Source organism: Lissotriton vulgaris, chromosome 1_1 (genome assembly GCF_964263255.1).
Source record: "Lissotriton vulgaris chromosome 1_1, aLisVul1.2, whole genome shotgun sequence".
Taxonomy (NCBI): domain Eukaryota; kingdom Metazoa; phylum Chordata; class Amphibia; order Caudata; family Salamandridae; genus Lissotriton; species Lissotriton vulgaris.
Genome location: NC_141685.1, coordinates 225,368,766 through 225,390,390, shown reverse-complemented (window position 1 = coordinate 225,390,390; position 21,625 = coordinate 225,368,766). Strand labels below are relative to the sequence as shown.

Genomic DNA, 21,625 nt, shown 5'->3' with positions numbered 1-21,625 from the left:
TGTAACATTTAGATGCAAATAAGAATTCACTTTGCCCAACGAGTAGGTCTCACCTCAAAAAGCAGAAAATGGACAAAGCGAAAACTGACTTTACGACCAGATTAAGTTTGAAAACTGCAACAGTTTAGAGTACAGAGTCACAAGTAGAATATCCATCGGTGCTGCTCTGACACAAAGATGTGCTCAAACGTTAACATAGATCAAATCCCACACATGTTGAGGAACACAGTCAAAGATGAAAGACTTGGGGGCGGCGTGGCCAAGCAGCATGGCCGACAGGACGTGAGCTCCGCCAGCTCCCGTCCTGAGGACCCAGATATCCTAAATATATATCCTGCCGTGGCTGTTTTTTCCCAGATTCGAGGACCCGAAGCTTCCCTCGCATTGGGGGAACCCTCGCTCCGGAGAGACCGCTGGAGGAAATACGCAAATTGCTCCGGAGGTGGTGCGGGCGCTCTGAGGGCTGCGACGCGGACTACGCGAGGCCGAGGTGTGGGCCTGCGCCGGAGCGCCGTTGCAGAGGTGATCCGTCCCTACGGAGCTCCCGGGTAACCCGGAGTCAGATCGAAATGAGCGGAGCCCGTTGTCATCCGGGGCTCCGCCTTGAGGGCAATGGTGTGCGGGTGACGGGCCACCGGGCGGCCTCTGCGACCTGGCCTGCCTTGATCTCGAAGAGGAGAGCTGCAGCGTCCGCCAATCCCCCAGACGCTGCCTCGGAGTGGAGCCTCCCGCCAGGTGAGTCCCCTACGGAGGGCTCATTTCTGACTTCTGGGACCCCGGGGGGGCCAGCTTGCAGCCTGGGACAGCTGAGGGGTGCAGGACATATGGAGATACGCGCATTTAGATCGGCGCCCCTCCCCCACTGGGCCGCCATCTTGCACCTGCACCGAGGCGCTTGTTCCCCTGCGCCGCATGGACCTATCGCCTGGAGGCCCGATGGCCCGTGCTGGACTGCCGTCAGGCGCTCATTATTGGAGGGCACTTCTGGAGCTCGAGGGGTCATACCTGTGGATATGGGGGTGAGTGACAGCGATCTAGGCACCCCACTCGACACGAGGCCCCTGCCTCCTACATCGGCCTGATTACCCGAGCTCCCACCGCCTGATTTGGTGGGCAGCCTGTGTGCTACTGAACGTTCCTTCCTTGGGCGCTCCCTGGGGAGACGGACTCCTGTATCTGCGGACACGGCTGAACTGGGGGGAGTGAACGGCCCTCCGCCCTTGTTTGACCCACCTGAGACACTGGTCTGCCCGGGCACCTCCCGAATTGCCGCAGCCTGGAGCTACCCGGAGGTGAGCTATAGTGTCTGACATTGCGATCTGCAGAGCGACCTAGCAGCGAGTGCCTGACCGGTGGTGGCTGAGGGGAACCCTTTGCGATCCATTGAAGGGGTTTCGTGACTTCTTCTTCCTGATGGTGGCCCGCAAGGATAGGACCTCGAGGTCTTCCCAGCTCAACACCATTGTACAGTATACCACCCCGCGGCTGCCGTCACAGAGAATCACGCGTCAGACGGGTCAGGAAGAGGGTGTGGATGGGCCAGCGGAGCCTTCTCGAGCAGAGATATTAAAGGCTATACAGGGCTCCCACTTGGAGTTGGAGAGGCAGATAGAGACTGTATCAATAGATGTCAATCTGCTCCGAGGTGGCCTCCTTGCAGAAGACGGTCATGCACCTTACGGCCACTACACATGCATTGGAGAGGAGAGCTGAGGACGCGGAGGGTAGGGGCTGTCGCAGCAACATCAGGGTCCTAGGGGTGCCGGAACGATTGGAGGCGGGAAATGCTGAGCGCTTCCTAGAGACCTGGATCCGCACCCACTTGTGCCCACACGGCCTGTCCAGTGTCTTCGTCATCGAACGGGCGCATAGGGCCCTGATCCCCCCTCCGTCCCCAGGTGAACCCCCTAGGGCTTTGATTGCACAGATCCTGAACTATAAAGACCGAGACTGTATCTTGAAAGCAGCAAGGGAAGCGGAGTCTCTCACTATAGAGAACAGTCGAGTATCCATCTATCTTGATTATACTCAACAGGTACAGGAGCAGCGGAAGTCCTACCTGGGAGTTAAGCAAAAGCTCCGGGAGATGAAGCTCCAATATATGCTCTTATACCCGGCCAAGCTCAAGGTGCTCTCACAAGGCCGTGCGCACTTTTTCGAATCCCCGGCGGAGGTGTGGGAGTGGCTGGAGATAAGGGGTGATGACCTACCCCCCGGTGAGCGTGGTGGGCCCCGTGAGTCATGGGGGACCCGTCCCCAGCGACGACGTCGAGGGAGAGGGAGACGCCGATCTAGATCAGGGGTTTCCGAGGAGCCTCGAGTTACAGTGGGAGCTGATGGTGCTCTGCTTATGAGATCTCCATTGGCGGAGGTCGCTCCGGAGTCCCCCGGAGCATCCGCCCCTAGGGAAATTTTGGTCCCGGATACCCTGCAAGACACTATGCCGGATAAGGACTCTACGGCTCCGGTGATCCCAGAAACTGGTCTTTCCGAGCCACAGCTGGAGAAGGCTCCAGCTTGAGGTACTGTCTTGTTTATAGATTGATGTCCTCCGCTGTGAAGGGCCTTTTGTCAGACCACTGATTTCTGGAAGTTGCTCCTAACTTGTACTAGATGTCCTTGGATGGCTGGGTGGAACGGAGGACTTGCATCCTAAAGAAAAGAGATATGCAGGATGGGGTCCACATATCCTTGATCGGTGAACGGCCCGACCTGGGGCTGAAACCAGCAGACATGCCATGGGACTGTCCTGGAAAGCTGGGTCCCATGGGGAGCTGGTAGGGGGGGGTGGGTGGTATTGGTTTGGTTGTGTGTGGGTGTGTGTTGAGTGGGTTGAATGGGGTGGCTGTGTACGTCCTAGCACCGGCAGGGGAAGGGCGGGGTAGCATTTTTTGTTGTTGCTGTCATTTTGCTAGTGGGTGGGGGGAGTGTTTCTGAGGGGGTTCTGAATTTGAAGGTTTCTGGAGGGTGGGATGGGATGAGTGCGGGAAATGTTACTGGCATTAAATGTAATATGATTCAGGTTTCTATGTGGCTGGTCGGGTGGGCTGGTTCTTCCGGTCTCGCTAGTGTCTGGGCCCGGAGGTGGCAGGTCGCAATGTATGTATCAAACGGCCCAGTTGGGCACAATCATCGACCATGGGTTTTAAATTCTAAACTTGAAACGTGGGCGGCTTGGGTACTTGCACCAAGAGACACAGGGTCCTTTCCTTCCTCAAGCGCATTAGGGTCTCCGTTGCGTGCCTCCAGGAGACTCATCTAGGTGAGGAGGGTGCTCAGCGGCTGTCCAAAAGTTCCACTCCTCCTTCTCCACGTATGCCAGGGGGGTCCTCATTTGGGTGGCACCTGGGATCCCCTGTGCTGTTCACTATGTTGAAGCAGACATTGAAGGCAGGTACCTGCTCTTGCGGATCAGGCTGGATGATAGGTAATTCTTACTCTTGAATTCCTATGCACCAAATATCAATGACCCAAGTTTTTTCTTCCGCCTTCAGGAACTCATTGTTCCCTTCCTCTGGCTTGGAGATTTTAATTGCGTGTTGGACCCTGAGCTTGACCGACATCCCCCTCGCTCTGGCACAAAGCCGCGTATGATGGCGCGCCTCAGGGAAGTAATGCATAATCTGGGGGCTGTGGATGAATGGCGAATGAGCCACCCCACTCAGAGGCTATATACTTGTTATACCCCGACGCACGAAACCCATGGTAGATTGGACCCCGTCCTTGCGGCCAATGTTGCTCCATCTCTCACGTTGACGGTTACACACCAGGCCCGCTTTCTATCGGATCATGCTCCGGTAACATGCATGGCACAGTGGGCTGACCAGGCTGCCCGTCCCCGCACTTGGCGGATGCCGATGGACATTCTACAGGACCAGGTGGGAAAGGACCATGTAGCGACTGCCCTATCGGATTACATAGATTTGAACTGGGAGGGTGGTGACTTGCCCTACTCTACCAAATGGGAGGCCCTGAAGGCGGTGATACGCGGTGCCTGTATGGGCCTTACATATGGGGTCCGGAAGCAACTGCTCTCTGACTTAAGAGATGCAGAGGATGTGCTCCGGCACTGTCAGACCCTGCCGGATCCCGGCATCTCGGACCAGGAGGCGGAATGGGCGGCCCAGGTGTCCGTTCATGACATTCTCACCCGCCTCGATAAATATACCTTGGGCCAGTACAGACAGCGTCTCCACAGCAAGGGGGACAAATCTGGTCACCTGCTGGCCTGGATTCTTCAGCGTGAATTCACACCTGAGAGGATAATTGCCCTACGGGCTCCAGCTGGTAGTATGGTACACTCGGAGTCTGCTATTCTTGAGGTCCTCCGTTCCCACCTGCAGACCGTGTATGCAGCTGACCCCTCGATCACAGAGGCCTCCTATTGGCCCTACCTCCAGGTATTGGCTCTCCAGTCCCTTTCGAGGGAAGCGGTGGAGGAACTGGATGCAGGGTTGACGATTCGGGAGATCAATGTAGCGTTAGCCGCCCTACCGCGATCTAAGATGCCAAGCGGGGACGGTTTCCCACCTGAATTTTATCATTCGTTTGGAGACGTCCTGGCCCCCTCCTATTACAGGTTTATAATGAAGCCCTGGAGTCTGGCATTCTTCCACCCACCATGAATCAGGGAGTTGTCTGTATGATCTTGAAACCTGGTGGGGACAGTTGTGACCCCGCGGCGTTCCGGCCTATCACCCTGATCAATACGGACATAAAGATCCTCACTAAATTATTGGCCACTCGTCTAGCCCCGCATATGGCCCACTTGATCCACCCGGACCAGTGTGGGTTTATCCCTAGCCGCAACACAGCGATGAACTTGCAGCGCCTGAATCATATCCTCCACGAGGTACGCGGGAGGGAAGATCCCCATGTACTAGTATCAATCGACCTGGCTAAGGCCTTTGACACGGTTAATTGGGGGTATCTACTGGAGATGTTCCAGATGACGGGGCTAGGGCCGGTGTTCTGTAATTGGATCCGAGTGCTCTATGGGGCACCCGAGCTAGAGTTCGGCTTAAGTCGGCCCGCTCTGAGGAGTGGTCCCTGGGGAGGGGCACTCGTCAGGGGTGCCCCCTGTCCCCGCTCCTATTTGCCCTAGCAATGGAACCCTTGGCGGTCTCCCTTCGAACTGAGTTGGAGCAATGGGGCATTAAGGTGGGCGATACCGTGAATGTGATCTCCCTCTATGCCGATGACGCTCTGTTCTATTTGACGTCCCCCAGCGACTCGCTTCCCACTTTGATGCGGATACTGGACCGCTTCGGCGCAGCCTCCGGGCTGCGCATCAACCCTGGAAAATCTTAGATTTTCCCGCTGGCGGGTTGTGCTGCCGACCCGGGCGTGAACCTCCCGTGCCTGAGGCTGAGGTGGGAGCAAGAGGCATTCCGCTATCTGGGCATTCAGGTGGCTTCGACGGACGAACACCTGCTGGCCCGCAACGCTGACCGGGTGCTCCAGACCCTACACCAGTCTGTGTCCTTTTGGAATACGCTTCCTCTCTCCCTTATGGGGCAGTTGGTGGTTGCCAAAATGGTGATGCTCCCTAGAATGTTATATATCCTGCAAAATACCCTATGCCCGCTTCCCCCACGAATATTTCGCACGCTCAACTCCCTGCTCACATCCCTGCTCTGGGCGGGCGGGTGAAGCAGAGTTGCTCTGCGCACGGTGGTCCGGAGTTGGGAGAGAAGGGAGGCCTGGAGGCCCCGAGGTTTGACCTCTATTACTATGCGGCACAGCTCCTGCCAGCCACAAGGTGGTTTGCTGATGCGAATAACTGGGAGCTGCAACTACTGATGGGCAGAGCAAACGAGAAGGCTCTACGAGAGGCTTTGATGCGGGGAAGGGGAGCAGACGAGGCCTTGCCCTATGTGGTACGACACACAGCGGGAGTCTGGCAGCGATTTGTGGAGAAGGTATTGAGGCAGGCCCCTTCCATAGGGAGCTGGCGTTGTGGATCTTGGCCCCGGTGCTCCGGATGGAGGAGAACGTGTCCTACCGGGAATGGCGGGACGGCAGATGTGAGACTCTAGCAGACCTCTATTCGGATGACTCCTTTGTGACTATTGAGCGTGCCACTGAGTCCTTTGAATTGAACAGCGGACAATACCTGCACTACAGGGGACTCCAGGAGGTAGCTACTACGCCGTGGCCTCAGTTCCCGGAGGCGCCTCTGCTGACTCACACCTTTGACATCCTCCTATTGTGTGGTAGAGGAAAGAGGCTGATCTCCCTATTGTACTCAGCCATGCGACGGGACTCGACCCCACCGACCGTGCCGTCCTGGGCGGCCTGGGAGGCAGACGTGGGGATGGCTCTGGAGCCGGGACAGCGCAAGCGTATTGGGCTCCTGACCCGGAAAGTCTTGTGTAATGCACAGTTCAAGTTGATCCACTTTCATTTCGTCCACCGCACCTATATGACCCCGGTCTCCCTGAATTGCATTTCTGTGGATAGGCGACACAACTGCCCTAGGTGTGGGGCGGAGAGAGCTGGATTCTTCCATTTGGCCTGGGAGTGCCCGCAGGTCGGTAGCTTTTGGAGGGAGGTGGTGGACCATATTGGCCGGGCCACAAAACTCCGGATTACCCTAGATCCGCTCCATTGTCTCTTGGCCCTGGTACCCAAGCCCAAAAAGAGGAATTTGTCCTACAAGTTTCTACAATTATTATTAGTGTTGGCAAGGCGGCGCGTGGCTATAACCTGGAAGGGGCGGAGAGCTCCCGAGATATCCCTCTGGCTAAAGGATGTTAGAGAGTGGGCCTTTGCTGAGGAGACGCATATGCACCATGATGGGAAACTTCAGGATGAACTATTTGCTTGGAGTATGATTTGTGCAGAGGGGTTGCCGGATGATGACTCAGATGCCACTAGTGCCGAATTGTTCACCCCTGAGGGGTCTGGTTCCGATGGGGAAGGAGACGGGTTGGACGGCCCTGGCCTGGAGTAATGCCTTGCTGAGCGCGCACTAATGTTCCCTGTCGTATATGTCTGTGATTTGCTTTGATTCCCGAATGATTACTTCGGAATGTGATGTCTGCACCTTTTCGGGCCTCACATGGATAACCTGACTTTTACACGTACCTTATTATTGATGCCACGCATGGGGGGGTTTGTTTGTTTTTCTATATTAGACTGTGTTCTTTTGAAAAGTATATCTATCTGGAGGGATAGGAGCAGGATTCCATGGAGGACGTAGGAGAGAGCATATATGAAAATCAACGGTTACAATGATATATGCATACTGTTTACAAACGGCTATGATTAATTGTGACATGTACTGACTTTACGCCGCCCAACCTCCGGGATGTGGGCCCATATGGGTGTGTCTTATCCTGAATGTTATATGTGGCTAATCTCTGCTCTCGGTCTTTCTGAGAGGTTATGCTGAATTGTGCCTTCTATGTTTTCCGCAATAAATATATTGTTAAAAAAAAAAAGATGTAAAACTTGTGCAGAAACACCTTTGCGTAAAACAGAAAATCTTTACTTCCCAAAGGAGACAGAAACTCAGTCAGACACAGTTTACCTTGATAAGCGTGGCTGAAATCCACCGAGTGACTTGCCGCACTTACCTATAATTACCAAGTAAGAAGTCAGCCGGACAGTGGAGAAGAAATAACAAAATATTTATTAGGCCACAAACTCCCATATGAGAGGGCCCTGTCCGACCTCACCCCTAAGAGTGCACCGAGAGGACTGCCTCATCTCACCACAGCAATACATTATAACATGGTACAGCAGAGTACAACACACCCATACTGGAAAAGTACTGGACCCCAGAAAGGGTGAACAATGGCCTCATACAAGAGGCATCTGCACCTGCAATAGCAACATTTGGTTATCTCTGCCCAAGGCCACCAAGCCAGGCCTCAGCGTCTCCAGAGCCTGCGAACATTATAGATAAGAGTTTGTTGCCAGTTTCGGTCACAATTAGCTAAGAAACGAAAACTGTTGCGTTCAGGGTTTTTCTATTCCTACGGGAGGGGGGATGAGCGAGTGCGACTCGCGCACTGAGAGAAGCACCCAAAATGGTGGCACACAAGCTAAGCTAAGAATACTAGATCTTGTTACATGCATAAATGAATCATGGTTACATGCATAAATGAATCGTAAAATGGAGAGTACAAACATAAATGCGTAAATGAATAAATCATTGGTTAGACACATCAGGCTAACTCATATATGCTAAAAGTAAGTGGGTGGGGCATCGGAAAATGAAACCTATCAACCTTAAATCTTGAAGCACTGTAAACGTTAGTAGTTGGCAGCATAAACCTTTGTTGTTGCCTTGAATACCTTAGTAGATGTGAAGACATAGGCAGCTTTGATGACATATTACCAGATGTAGAGATGACTTCACAGCACGCCTGGGCTAGGGCTGTCCGGTGTAGTGGACACTGGTGGGGCTACAGAGCATGCTTGTCGAGGTTCCATAAATGTGAGTTACTTGTTCCTTGTTCCACATACGTTTCTGGTTAGTCCCAACTCCTGTTAGATGTCACGTTGAGCGCAGGTATGTCTCCTCAAGATCGTCGCCAAAAATGTGTAGTATGCTATTCCACATGTTCAGATGATGAAGTAGCAGAGGCAGACGTAGCTGAGATAAATATTAGGTTTAATAAGTCCATATGTAAGATAACAGGAAGCAGAGATCTGGAACAAGCAGCCCCACCAGGAGCAGCTTACTAGCTGCTCAGGCCGTCTCCCAACTGACAACACTCACACCAGGCACCCAAGCATTCCATCCATGTCAATCACACTAACATTCTACCCGGAACACTCACACTGGCTGAGCAGCTAGATACAGAGGTGCAAGGGAACATATGTACAAATCTGAGGATATTACAGATCTCATTAGGAATATTAGGAGGTATTACTTGGATTTGGAGCAGGGTCCACTATTCCCCTTTCTAACTTCCCTAGCAACCTCAATCTTGAGCCTCTCTTACTCTATAATAGCAGCTTTCTTTCATTCCTCGAGAACTAGTCTTTCATTCTTCAGTTCCCTTTATTATGTTTTCTATTTTTGTACCTACTCCTTTTTTCTTTCCCCCTGACCCCTGACACCATTCTTTTTAGGTCGAGCAGACCTAAAAAGCAGGCGAAGCCTGCTTGTCTGCGAAGACATCTTTTGCTGGCGTGTCTGGAGGAATGTGAGACAGCGATCGCCCACGCGCTTCGCTGTCTCAGATTCCTCCTCGAGGGCGAGCACGTTGCCGTGCACATCCCCTTCCTCGCATTCCATCTCAATCACACACAGTAACGCATGCGCACACACATTCCCTCGCACACACATGCACACGTGCACACACTCCCCCCCCAGGCATACACACAGGCAGGCACGGAGTCCCCTACGGGGGACTCTAAATTCACATCAGCCCTGGGCCCCACTCACCGGCTGCTCTCTTCCGGCGGGGCTCCTCTCGTGCTCTGCTCCTCACGGCGCGTCTCCTCTTCTGGATCGGGGCTCCCTCAGGTCAGAGGAGCCCCGCAACAGGCGCCACACTCCTCCTTCTCCCCAGGCCCCCTCCTGGGGACCCGGGCTACCCAGGACCGGCAGGGCGCTCCATGCGCCGGCAGGCCTTCTTCTCCCGGACATTAGGAGGCGGGACTTCCGGTCGGCCGCGAGCGGATTGGCCGGCCGGGCAAGAGCTTCAGGGTCGCCGCGGGCAGCGCGGCGGCCCGTTTTTCATGGGTTTGTATTTTTTTTTCAGGAGGCGTGCGTCGGAATCGGGGGTTAGCGGGTTCTTGATTTGCTTGATGGGCATTAGCAGAGTGCATGCTGTAGGCATTTTATGTGAAACGCGCTTCCTGAACGCTCTATCTGGGGTTGCTGTTAAAAGCATTTCACCTTTTTTTCAGACATGTACTGCTCACATTTGGGGTACGCATGTGTCTGTATTCAGTATGAGAAATGGCTAGTGTGTGCACGCCACGGATAAATGGGAGTGGGGTGAACGGGGGCTGCCTCGGATTAAGCATGCTCTATCTTTGTATACTCCTCTCTCCGCCGTGGGATCTCGTCTCCCTGTCCCTCCTTTCATCATATGCTCTGTCCCCTCATACTCTTCCACTGTCCGTGGCGGGCTCGTCTCTCCTCTCCCTGTTTCCTCCCTTCATCACATGCTCTATCTTCTCATACTCTTCCTCTCTCCATAGCGCCCTCTGTCTCTCGGCTCCCTGTCCCTCCTTTCATCACATGCTCTGTCTCCTCGTACTCTTCCTCTCTCCGTCGTGGGATCTGTCTCCTCTCTCCTTGTCTAGTCCTTTCATCACATGCTCAATCTTCTCATACTCTTCCTCTGTATATAGTGCCCTCTGTCTCTCGTCCCTCGTGTTCAGGAGCAGTCTGTTGTGTCGCTCTCTGTCCATCCACTCCTCGCAGGATCTGTAATGCCTGGCTGTATAGCGCCTAGATAGCTCGAGCTATATTAGGGGCTCTCCACACCTACACACATTGTAGAAGGGTGAGGTGAGGGGGGGGGTTCTGCGGCTCAGTGAGGAGCCTAATGCGTGTAGCAAACTGCGAGAGGGGGTCACGTGACAGGCAGATAGGGGTTCCAGTGTGTAATTCTGGAAGGTGCTACAGAGCCAGTACCCATCAGATGTCCAGACTGACTGCTGCGAACCGTCAGTAGGCTGGTGGGGCTTATGGTATTGTAAATAACAATGCCTTTTCATTTTTGTAAAGTAAACCTTGATCAGCGTGAACTATCATAGCAATTTTATTTTATTTTATTTTTTGCATTCTATGGGGATTACAGGAAGTATAGAATCTTTTTGCATTTTTCTACCCGTTTACAATTTTTTTTTCTTTTGGTTTCCGAATTTCGCTAGGCTGTTTGTGATATTTTTGCAGCAGACAACACAAGACAACATGGATGTATTCGGTTTATGAGAAGTGTGATGGTATGACTTTGTATTATAAGCTATAAAATACCTTCTGCCATACAGTAAAGGGTATTAAGTCACCTCTGAGTTTCATGCTCTTATAAAGGAACTTGGCCTTCCGTATCGCTCAAATGCACAGAATATGCCTCAAACAAATGTCTGAATAAAAATTATAAATTATGGACAGTACTAATTAGATTTTAGGTAGCTTTTTCGACACACTTCTGCTGTTTCTATGCCTTGTAATTGAAAGTTACTACCAAAACCAGTTTAATGTTACTGAACTGACTGACCTCAGAAGGATGAAAGGCTAAATTGGCCTTAGCAGGATTCAAAAGTGTAAACTGCTTGCTATCTACAAGTCGTGAGTGGACATCTGGGGACTCACAAGCATACGTTTCATTTTTGCACACCATAATTTCACAAGTTTTTTTTGTTCCTATGGTTCAAAGTTGTTTTTCTCATTAAAAAAAAGGCAAGATATGCATTTACCACAGCAATGACATCTGCAAAGGCAGTCCATTTACTACCTTGAAAAGAGGATCTCCTAGGGTGAACATTCCAATTAACCAGTTACATATGGTCCCTACTGGGTCCAAATGCAGACCCATCGAGATTGGACAGCTAATAAACAGAAAGGGAGAAAATTCCAAGTGATCTGACGCAACCGATAGTTCGTGTCTAATTGTTCAGTTCTAATTCCAGCCGAGTGTTTGATTTAACCTGTAGAATGTAATGTTGTTTGTTCTGTGCATGAGAATTTCAGATCACCTTGTGGGTAACAAGTTTTGGAGTGTTCAAAACATTTTTGTGCGTTGTGATAATTTTGGCTGATTCTTGTTCACACAAGCTGGCGATGTTTAAAAATCTCAGTCTCGCCCCACACTCCATCCCTCGCCCCACATTCCGTCCCTCGCCCCACACTCCGTCCCTCGCCCCACACTCCGTCCCTCGCCCCACACTCCATCCCTCGCCCCACACTCCCTCCCTCGCCCCACACTCCCTCCCTCGCCCCACACTCCCTCCCTCGCTCTCTCCCCCTCCCTCCATCTATCTCTCTCTCCCCCTCCCCCCATCTATCCTATCGCCACAGCATCACTCGTCGCCGCCACAGCATCACTCGTCACTATGCGCTACCAAAATGCTTATAAGTAAAACAGTAACTTACAATATTATTATAATGTAATATTATTGCCAACATTGCTTAATATTTTGCAACAGCTATCATCTTGCAAATCATCTTTATACACCAATACAGACTTTGCTAAAAATTTAATGCAACACATTGTCATATACAATGCCAATAACTCAAACTTTAATGCTGCGAGACCTATTGCATTGCAAATGCTCGTTTACTATTCCATCCCTTTTTGTCCACTGCCTGTCAAACGTGTGGGACAGGCAGCGTGCATATGTCTGAACATATGTGCTTGAGTGAAAGTAAGTGAGCCAAGGACAAGTAGGGAGGGTGAGTGAGTATGAATAAGTAACAGTAAGGGAGTGAGAGTCAGAGTGGCTGCAAGTGAGTGAGAGTCGGTGAGTCAGAATGGATGAGTAAAAATGAGTGTGAGTGAGTGAGCGTGAGTGATAAAGTATGAGTGAGTGAAAGAGTGAATTTGAGTTAGCAAATGAGTGTACCAACAAGTGGAAGTGAATGAGGCAGAGTGTAGATGATGGAGTAAGAGAGTGATAATGAGTGAGAAACCACAAATCCATGCTAATATAATAAAGAGAGAGCCCAAACCTTTGAGGCGGGTAATCTCAGGAACCACAGCACCAATCACAACACCCAATACAGCGTTGGAAAGGGCAATTGCAGCAGAAGGACATAGGCTATGCAGATGCCCACCATATACATTTACAAGGTAAAAGAACCGTGCCAGCAAAGTAGTCCCTTGTTTCCGTGTCTGCGTTGCGCTGTGGGCGTGTGCTGGGAGCGTGACAAACGCTGGGGGCGTGTGGTACGTTCCGCTCTTCATACCATGTCACATATCGTGTGCTAATCCCACCCTGCTCGCTTTAAATACCCCTGCACCCCAAAATCATAACCCACCCTTACTCCTTATAATACCCCAACACGCTTAAACACTAACCCATCTTAACCCTATAAATATACCCTGTACCCCAAAACCCAAACCTATCCCTAAACCCTAAAAATACCCCTGTACCCCAAAACCCAAACCTAGCCCTGAACCCTATAAATACTACTGTGCCTCAAAACCAAAACCTACCCCTGAACCCTAAAAATACCCCTGTATCCCAAAACCCAAACCTAGCCCTGAACCCAATAAATACCCCTGTACCTCAAAACCCAAACTTACCCCTGAACCCTAAAAATACCACTGTACCCAAAACCCAAACCTACCCCTGAACCCCAAATACACCTGTACCCCAAAACCCAAACCTAGCCCTGAACCCTTAAAATACCCCTATACCCCAAAACCCAAACCTACCCCTGAACCCTAAAAATACCCCTGTACCCCAAAACCCAAACCTAGCACTGAACCCTAAAAATAACCCTGTATCCCAAAACCCAAAGCTTCCCCTGAACCCTGAAATACCCCAGTACCCCAAAACCCAAACCTAGCCTTGAACCCTAAAAATACCCCTGTACCCCAAAACCCAACCCTAGCCCTGAACCCTTAAAATACCCCTGTACCCCAAAACCCAAACCTACCAATGAACCCTAAAAATACCCCTATACCCCAAAACCCAAACCTAGCGCTGAACCCTAAAAATACCCCTGTACCCCAAAACCCATACCTATCCCTAAACCCTAAAACTACCACTGTACCCCATAACCCAAAGCTTTATCTGAACCCTTAAAATACCCAAACACCCCAAAACATACATATACCTCAGTACCCCAAAACATATACCCCTACTTACCTTATCCAAACATTAAAAAAAACATGCTTTTACCATTCATGCATTTACAACGAATATTGTTATAAATGTATGCGTGGTAAGAGCATATAAAATGTAATGCCATGCGTTATAATGGCATTGCGGAGTCATGTTACTTTCGTAATGAAAGTATGCAGAGTGATGGTATGCGGAAAGAAAGTTGTGGAATAATGGGTGTTTACCCTCCTCCGGTAAGTACATTGGTGGCACGGCGGCCCACATCTCCAGCAACATACTCATATTTTTTCACCACCCATTTGAAAAATGCACAGGTCTCTCTCATTGATGGCCAGCACCGAGATACATTTTTAGACACACCTTCCGCCACAAGTTCTAGAATTGCGAACTTTAGAGATGGGAAGCTACGGCATCAGCTCAACATCCTGTGATTCCAGGCAAATCGCTTTGTCTCCCCGTGCCTACCACAAATGAATGTGTTCTTCTGTAATGTAAATTGTGCTCATGCCATGTTGTCGAGTTCGCGGCATATAATATTGCAAGGAAAAATAAAGTAGGGAAACTCGAGTTCACACACTACTGAACGCGCACTCTTAAGTGCATCAGCAGTGCACTGTGATTCGGAGCGTTACACAGGCCTGTCACAGATAAGAAATGCTATCAAAACGAAATCCTACAAAACAATATACCACTGGCCGACAGCAATTCATACCCGGACAACGTCGGGACGGGCTGCTAGTAAATACATATAAAGAGTGAATGAACGACAATGAGTAAGTGTGAGTGAAAGAGTGAATTTGAGTCAGCAAATGAGTGCACCCACAAGTGAAAATGAGTGTGCGTGCGGGAATGTAAGTGAGCACTGTCAGAATGCGGTGTCGTGCTTGCAGGTCTGACCCTGGCCCTCGGATACTGAAGAGATTTTAGTCTCATAGCTGCACCCAGGGCACAATATGGTGCAGGATTACTGGAGGCTATCCTTAGCATGCCTGGCGTATGTGACCATATACTTGTACTGACATGCCAGAGGTAAGTCTGGGCATACGGCCATCCGTGACAATATACTGGTGCTGGCATGCCAGAGGTATGTCATGGCATATGGGCACCTGTGACAATATACTGGTACTGGCATGCCAGAGGTAATTCTGGGCATACGGGCACCCGTGACAATATACTGGTACAGGCAGGCCAGAGGTAAGTCTTGGCATACGGGCACCTGTGACAATATATTGGTGCTGGCATGCCAGAGGTAAGTCTTGGCATACGGGATCCTGTGACAATATACTGGTGCTGGCATGCCAGAGGTAAGTCTTGGCATATGGGGCACCTGTGGAAAAGGCTGGTGCTGGCCTACTTGAAGAACTTCTTAAGATAGGAGCATCCATGGCAACCTGTTAGTGGCACATCATGTGAAGTAATTCATAAAGAGGACAACCGTGGCATATGGGATGGGCAACCAGGCATTACTCAGGTCCAACAAACGAGAGATAGATTTTGACTTGGGCTCGCACTCGGTATATGGATGCATTAGCGGCAGAATTCTGGCACCAGCATATTATATGTAATTTTTTTTTTATTTCAAAAGATTTTATTAAAATATAAAATTGCATATCAGAAGATACAAACAGTACAGAGCTAATGCAGGGGGGGGGGGTTGGGTGTACGCTGTATACATAGTTAGGGTACATGCTTGGCATAACCTCCAGTATGCATTATTACCCCCCTGGAGAGAGAAAGAAAGCGGAGGGGTAGATAGGGAGGGGGGTTGCTGGTTTTAGTTCCGGCGTGTTTCAAAGTGAGCGTCGAGAGCTTCCCGCATGTCATTTTTGGCGTTGTACTCCTTCGAGAATTTGCCAATGATGTTATCTGCGCCTCTGAGGAAGGTGACCCAGTTTATCCAGTTTTTTTAAGTGGCTTTGGCCGTGTTCTTCCAGTTTGTTAGTATGATTTTCACTGCCGCTGTCAGTAGGATGTCCACGAGGTCTCTTTCCTCCTTGTTTTCTAGGCAGTACGTCATGAACCCTGTGGCGAGAGTAACGAAACTGATTGGTATGTCTTTGCCTGTGACGGCGTTGATGAATTTGTTCACGTTCTTCCAGAAGTTCCTGACTTTGTGATAAGAGACAACAACTAAATAACTGGCGTCAAAATCAAAATCAAAATGGTGAAACCGGCAGCATACGCAGATGATGTTCTCATTACAACCACAACACCGACCACATCGATCACAGCCCTAATGGAGACCATAGGAGAATATGCAGCTGCCTCATAAGGACAAATCTGAGTGCAAGCCAATGAACATACATACGACAAGAGCGGTACTGGGACAATCAGGCCTTGCCTGGCAAACAAAACCCCTCAAAATCCTAGGCCTACTGTTCGGAAGAGACCTAAAAACAACCCTAGAACACAATGAAGAAGCCACCCTGAAAAAGATAAAGGAGAGACTAGACCTCTGGTCGCCCAAATACATCAGCTGGTGGGGAAGGGTGGAAACAATTAAAATGATGGTAACACCAGCCGTCAACTATACACTCAGCATGCTGCCCCTAGCAATGACAGAGAACTTCCACAAGAAACTTGACAAGAATCAGTCTGCAGAAGCTGAGATTAACGAAAAACCTGGGCGGGCTGAACATAATGAACTTCAAACAGTTCCAAACAGCCTGCCTAGCCAAGCAAGGAAAATTCTAGGTCACAAACACACAACACTACGAACCGGAGTGGCTGGAAGTGGAAAGGAACATCCTGGGGGGACTAAACCCAATAGCATTGCTCACAGCGAACAGGCACCTCCACAGGCTAAACCCCATCATCAAACACACCAAAGAAGCCCTACTGAAGATGGACAAACTTATGGAACAGAGGATCGGGGGAACCAACTGGGAATCGATCTGGTATAACTCAAGGATACGATACCAGGGCAAGACATTAAATAACGAAACATGGATGAAGAGTGGACTCACCACCCCAAATCAACTGGAAACGAAAAACTCCCCTATCACCCACCAGAATCTGCAACAAACCTATTATATGTAATTTTTGACATATGGGGCACCAATGCCATAGGAGGAACAGCCATGACAAAAAGCTGGCTCTCATGAAATGGAGGATATTTCGGATACTGGGGTGCGCCCATTGCATATTTTGCAAAAAACGGGTAAACTCCTGGGAAGCTCCAGGTTTCAATGGGCGGGCACACCCAGAAAGGACTTGCAGAGTTAAGGAGTGTGATTTCAGAGCCCAAAGCGATTTAACAAATGTGTGTGAAATCGTGCTTTAAAAGACACCAATTTTCTCCATTCTTTAAAAATATTCTCAAACCCTCATAGTCGCTTCACTCGTTCACTAGAGTTCAGGGAAGGTATTTCTCAACACTGCTCTAAAACATCCTAATGCAGCTGGCATTTAATACAGACATTTGACAGTGTTGTTATATTAATCACGCTGTTATTAAGGAACGTCAGCGGTGTCAATTATTGTGATGTAATACATTACTTGTTCAGAAGATTAGGGTCAAAGGTCATATGGTGTCACTTTCAGTGACGTCATTAAGGTCAACGGGTGAGTATTGTTACTTCCGCTACCCCTGGCGTTTTTGGTGAATCAATGTTCATGACGACGAGCCCTTAACTCGCTGAGCCATCTTGTCAACTATAAAAGCCTTTTTTTATCCATAGAACCTCCTGCAGCTCCTGAAGCACGCAGAGAGAGTGTAACAAAACAAAGCAGGGTTTGCGCCAAGAGAAGGAACAGCACAGGCATGGACGGGAATTCCATCAGATAGCTGTGACTGCAGGACTTCAAGCCCCAGAATGCAGCATTCACTCAAGAGTCAGAAATACTGGAGAATGGCAGGGTTCAACTTGCATTATATGCAGTGACTCGTGCTCATTTTCACAGAAACGGTTTCAGCGCAGTCCTGGGAGTAGGGTCATTCCTTTCTTGGCCTAGCTTAGCCAGTGTAACATGCGCCCTGAAGCTCCGACTAGGCGCTTCCTCAGACAAATAGGTTCCTTTATCAATCATCAGGGTTCTGTATTTTTTTTTTCTTTTTCAATGTAAATAGAAAAGAGTCCGTTTTAATGAATGACTAGACACATTTTGAGCTTTCTTTTAGATGTGTTAAAAAGACACGTAGCGAGGTTTCCAGCAGCCGAAATAGCTCAGTTGGGAGAGCGTTAGACTGAAGATCTAAAGGTCCCTGGTTCGATCCCGGGTTTCGGCAGATATTTTGTTTTTTTTCCCCTTTTTTCCACTCAGCTAGAAGAGGGCAGAAAATAAAACAGCTCGTGATATATAGACCTGGCATTGCCTGGGGTGTAAGTGGCTGGCAACACCACGGTCTCTCCTCTTAGCACAGAAAAGAGAGGGGGATTTGCTTCATTACAAAGCGCCTCAAACACGTGCAATTTTCCAGTTTTGCCGCACAATCTATGCTTCTTTTATCCAGGGCCAGATTAAGAATTTTAGAGTCCTTAAGACTTAAAAGAATTTTGGGCCTCCATGCATATCTAATTCAAAATATAAACAATAATAAACCGTAAAATAAAATGTTATTTTTCGGAATGAAACAACACTTACAGTGAGATAGAAAACATGTTTATTTTTGCATACCACCACTTCATTTACAGGTTCAGCTGTACCATTTGCGGTTTTACACCATATGGCCCATGGCAAATCCGGCAATGGAACACTTCTGTGGGGCCTGTAATGATGAAAGTTATGGGCCCTGGGCCCTCATGTTAGGCGCAGCAAGGATGGACACGGACACCAGGAATGAGTTGTAGGAAAGGTCCTGAGCACGTGCGCTCAGCTTCTTTTATTGGCAGCGTCATGTGACACCATGACGTCTGTGGTGGGTGGGTGTAGAATGTGTTACATCACACTGGAACACTAGAACGTGTCCACGCTAAGACACTACATCACTCCCCTTTTTAATCATTGAAAAGACCCAACTTCAGAATTCACATTTGGGGAAAATAACATATCTCAGGATGCAGTGAAGTGTTCAGTTCCGCCATGCTTTTCTATCCGCCGCTGCTTGGAATTGGCAGATGGAGTTCAATCTGTTTCGGGGAACCTTAGTCCGCTTTGGCACCAGTTGGTGGTGCTCGATGGAAACAGTCTGTAGACGACTGGGTAGCCCCTTTGTCCTCACAGTCCTTCTGTTGTTGACTTCCGTGGTAACGGGAGAGGTTGGAGTTCTTATAGTTCGCCGTGGAATGATGGTTACGTACCAGTTTCGGCCTTGGACTCACTGTGGGGACCTACTTCGCACTGACTTCTTCTTCACTCTTAACTGTGGCAACGGCCACGTGGATTTACTTCCTTCCATTATTAACTGTGGCAACGGCCACAGGGATATACTTCTTTCTGCTCTTCAACTGTGGCAACGGCCACGTGGAATATGCTTCCTTCCGCTCTGGCAGTGGCGGAGGTGCCACATGTCTCCCCTTTTCTTCCTTTCTTTTCTCGGTGGCAGAGGTGCCACTCAGATCTGTCTTCTTCTTCCTTTCTTGTCACGGTGGCAGACGTGCCACTCAGATCTCTCCTCTTCTTCCTTTCTGTTTCACAGTGGCAGACGTGCCACACAGGTCTCTCCTCACAGTGGCAGATGTGCCACACAGCTCTCTCCTCTTCTTCCTTTCTGTTCACAGTGGCGGACGTGCCACACCGCTCAGATCTCTCCTTTTCTCCCTTCTTTTCACGGTGGCAGACGTGCCACTCGGGTCTCTCATTTTCTCCCTTCTTGTTTCGCGACATCACTTGGTCCGACCTTGCATCTTCTCTCCTGACCTGGTTCCTCCATGCAGGGCGCGCCCGCTGCATGTGTGATCCTGGTTTGTCCCCGACTGGAACACTTCCTCCTTCTTCCTCAACTTCCAGAGTTGGTGTCGCGAACCCTCTTCTCTAGTTTCATGTTGGTGACGTTCGTGGGATAGTGTTCACAGACCTTGACTAGGTTGAACGTCCTGGACCGTTTGGCGTTCCACTCCTGCTGATGTTTTGGCAGGTTTCTTCGGTCGTCCTGGCGGACTTGGTGCGTTAGCACTTTCAGGTGTAGATTGGGGAACCCGTCGCGGGTCATACTTGGTACGCAATCATTCTGTGGATCGGCTTCTGGGGGGCGCCACGCTTAGTGGTCGTCTCCGGTAACTGTTCAGCACTGTGGCGTTACCTATGCCCTTCTTCCATCTTGTGGGGGCTGTGCCTTGCCACGTGGCGCGTTATCTGCGCCCGTACTTTTCAAGGCTTTCGGACACTTGTTGCGTGTCGTTGGTACTTGCAGCTTTGGCTGGCGTCGATTTCTTGCTGCTTTGGCTGATGTCCAGTACTTAGCTGCTTTGGACCGTTGGGTACTTGCTGCTTTGGCTGGTGTCAGGTACTTGCTGCTTTGGCTGACGTCCAGTACTCTGCTGCTTTGGACCGTTGGGTACTTGCTGCTTGGGTTGACGTCCAGTACTTTGCTGCTTTGGACCGTTGGGTACTTGCTGCTTTGGCTGGCGTCAGGTACTTGCTGCTTCGGACCGTTGGCGGGAGTAGTTGATGCTGCGGTGAACACCTGTGGCCACTAGGAGTCACTGCTCTCTCCGTCTTCTGATCGCGGCAGTCTTTTCCTTGATCGTTCCTCCAGTGCTTAGCAGTCGTTTACTCCAGACGTTTTGTCCTTGCTTGGATGCTTGGCGAGGCGTTGGTGCTAAGTGAGACGTTCGCGCTTTTTTTTTTTTCCCACGTCGCGTTGGAAGTGGCAGCCGCCGACTCCTTGCTGGTGTGTGTGGGTGTCTTCTGCGCTGTTGCACGCTTTCTTGCTGCGGGAGTTCAGATGCTTTCCCTGGGGGCGCTACTCAGTCTGTTGCCTCTAGATGCTGCTAATTTCTCTTGCGTTGTACAATGCTTGTTTTAGTACTGGTGAATGTAAGTGCACTATTGCTTTTGGCCACTGGGTGGCAGTGTTACTGGATTTGTTAGCAGCCTGTCCTGTGGGTCTTGTCTTCCCTGAGGTGCACTCTACTGTTTGTCCCTCACATTCAATGCACCGGGAGCTGGAGCTGCTGCTGGACTCTGCTTAATTTATTTCTTCCCAGTGAATCCCTTTCCGCTTCTCTTTTGGGGGCCGAGATGTACCGGCACATGCTCCCAGGCCTACCAGGTACGTTCCGGACTCACTTGCAACAGCACTGTTTATTCCCTTTTGATGTTATGCAGACTTGTTGCTGGAGGCAAAAGTTCTGCGTCTTCCCGGTTGCACCGGTACTTTCCTTTTTGATGCTACTTGTGCTCCAGGCCATGCAGACTTCTCCACCCTTCCCGCTCGCGGCAGCCTCCGGCAGTCCTCGCGCGGCTGGGGGTGTTGGTGCTCCCCTCGGCGGGGAAGCGCGTCGCTCCCGTCACTCTCCCTTGGGCGGGGGCACTCGAGGCAAGCCGCAGGTAGGCTCCGCCGGCTCTGCCTCTTTAGAGGGTAGTGATTGTCCGTTGCCCCATGCTGCTTCTTCCCACGTAGGCCCCCGTCACTCTCCCTTGGGCAGGGGCACTCGAGGCAAGCCGCGGGTTGGCTCCGCCGGCTCTGCCTCTTTAGAGGGTAGTGATTGTCCGTTGCCCCATGCCGCTTCTTCCCACGTAGGCCCCGCTCTCCGTTCTCCCGCCGCAGCAGCTTCTCCTTGCTCACGCTGCGCGGCGGAGACCTGCCATGAACCTCGCAGGCCGCGGGTGGGCTCCGCTGGTTCTGCAGTGTCCGTCCTTCGCTGGGCGCTGCCGGCGGGCCGCGGGTGGGCTCCGCTGGCGCTGCTGAGTCTTTTCTTCGCTGGGGCGCTACCGGCAGGCCGCGGGTGGGCTCCGCTGGCGCTGCTGAGTCTTTTCT

General features: G+C 50.6%; 1 non-coding gene across 1 annotated transcript; it reads left to right on the top strand.

The window, feature by feature from the left end:
• The first annotated feature begins 17,919 nt into the window (after nucleotides 1–17,919).
• TRNAF-GAA (transfer RNA phenylalanine (anticodon GAA)) lies at nucleotides 17,920–17,992 on the top strand. The gene has a single exon. It is a non-coding gene; the product is annotated as a tRNA-Phe (tRNA).
• Nucleotides 17,993–21,625: the final 3,633 nt, after the last annotated feature.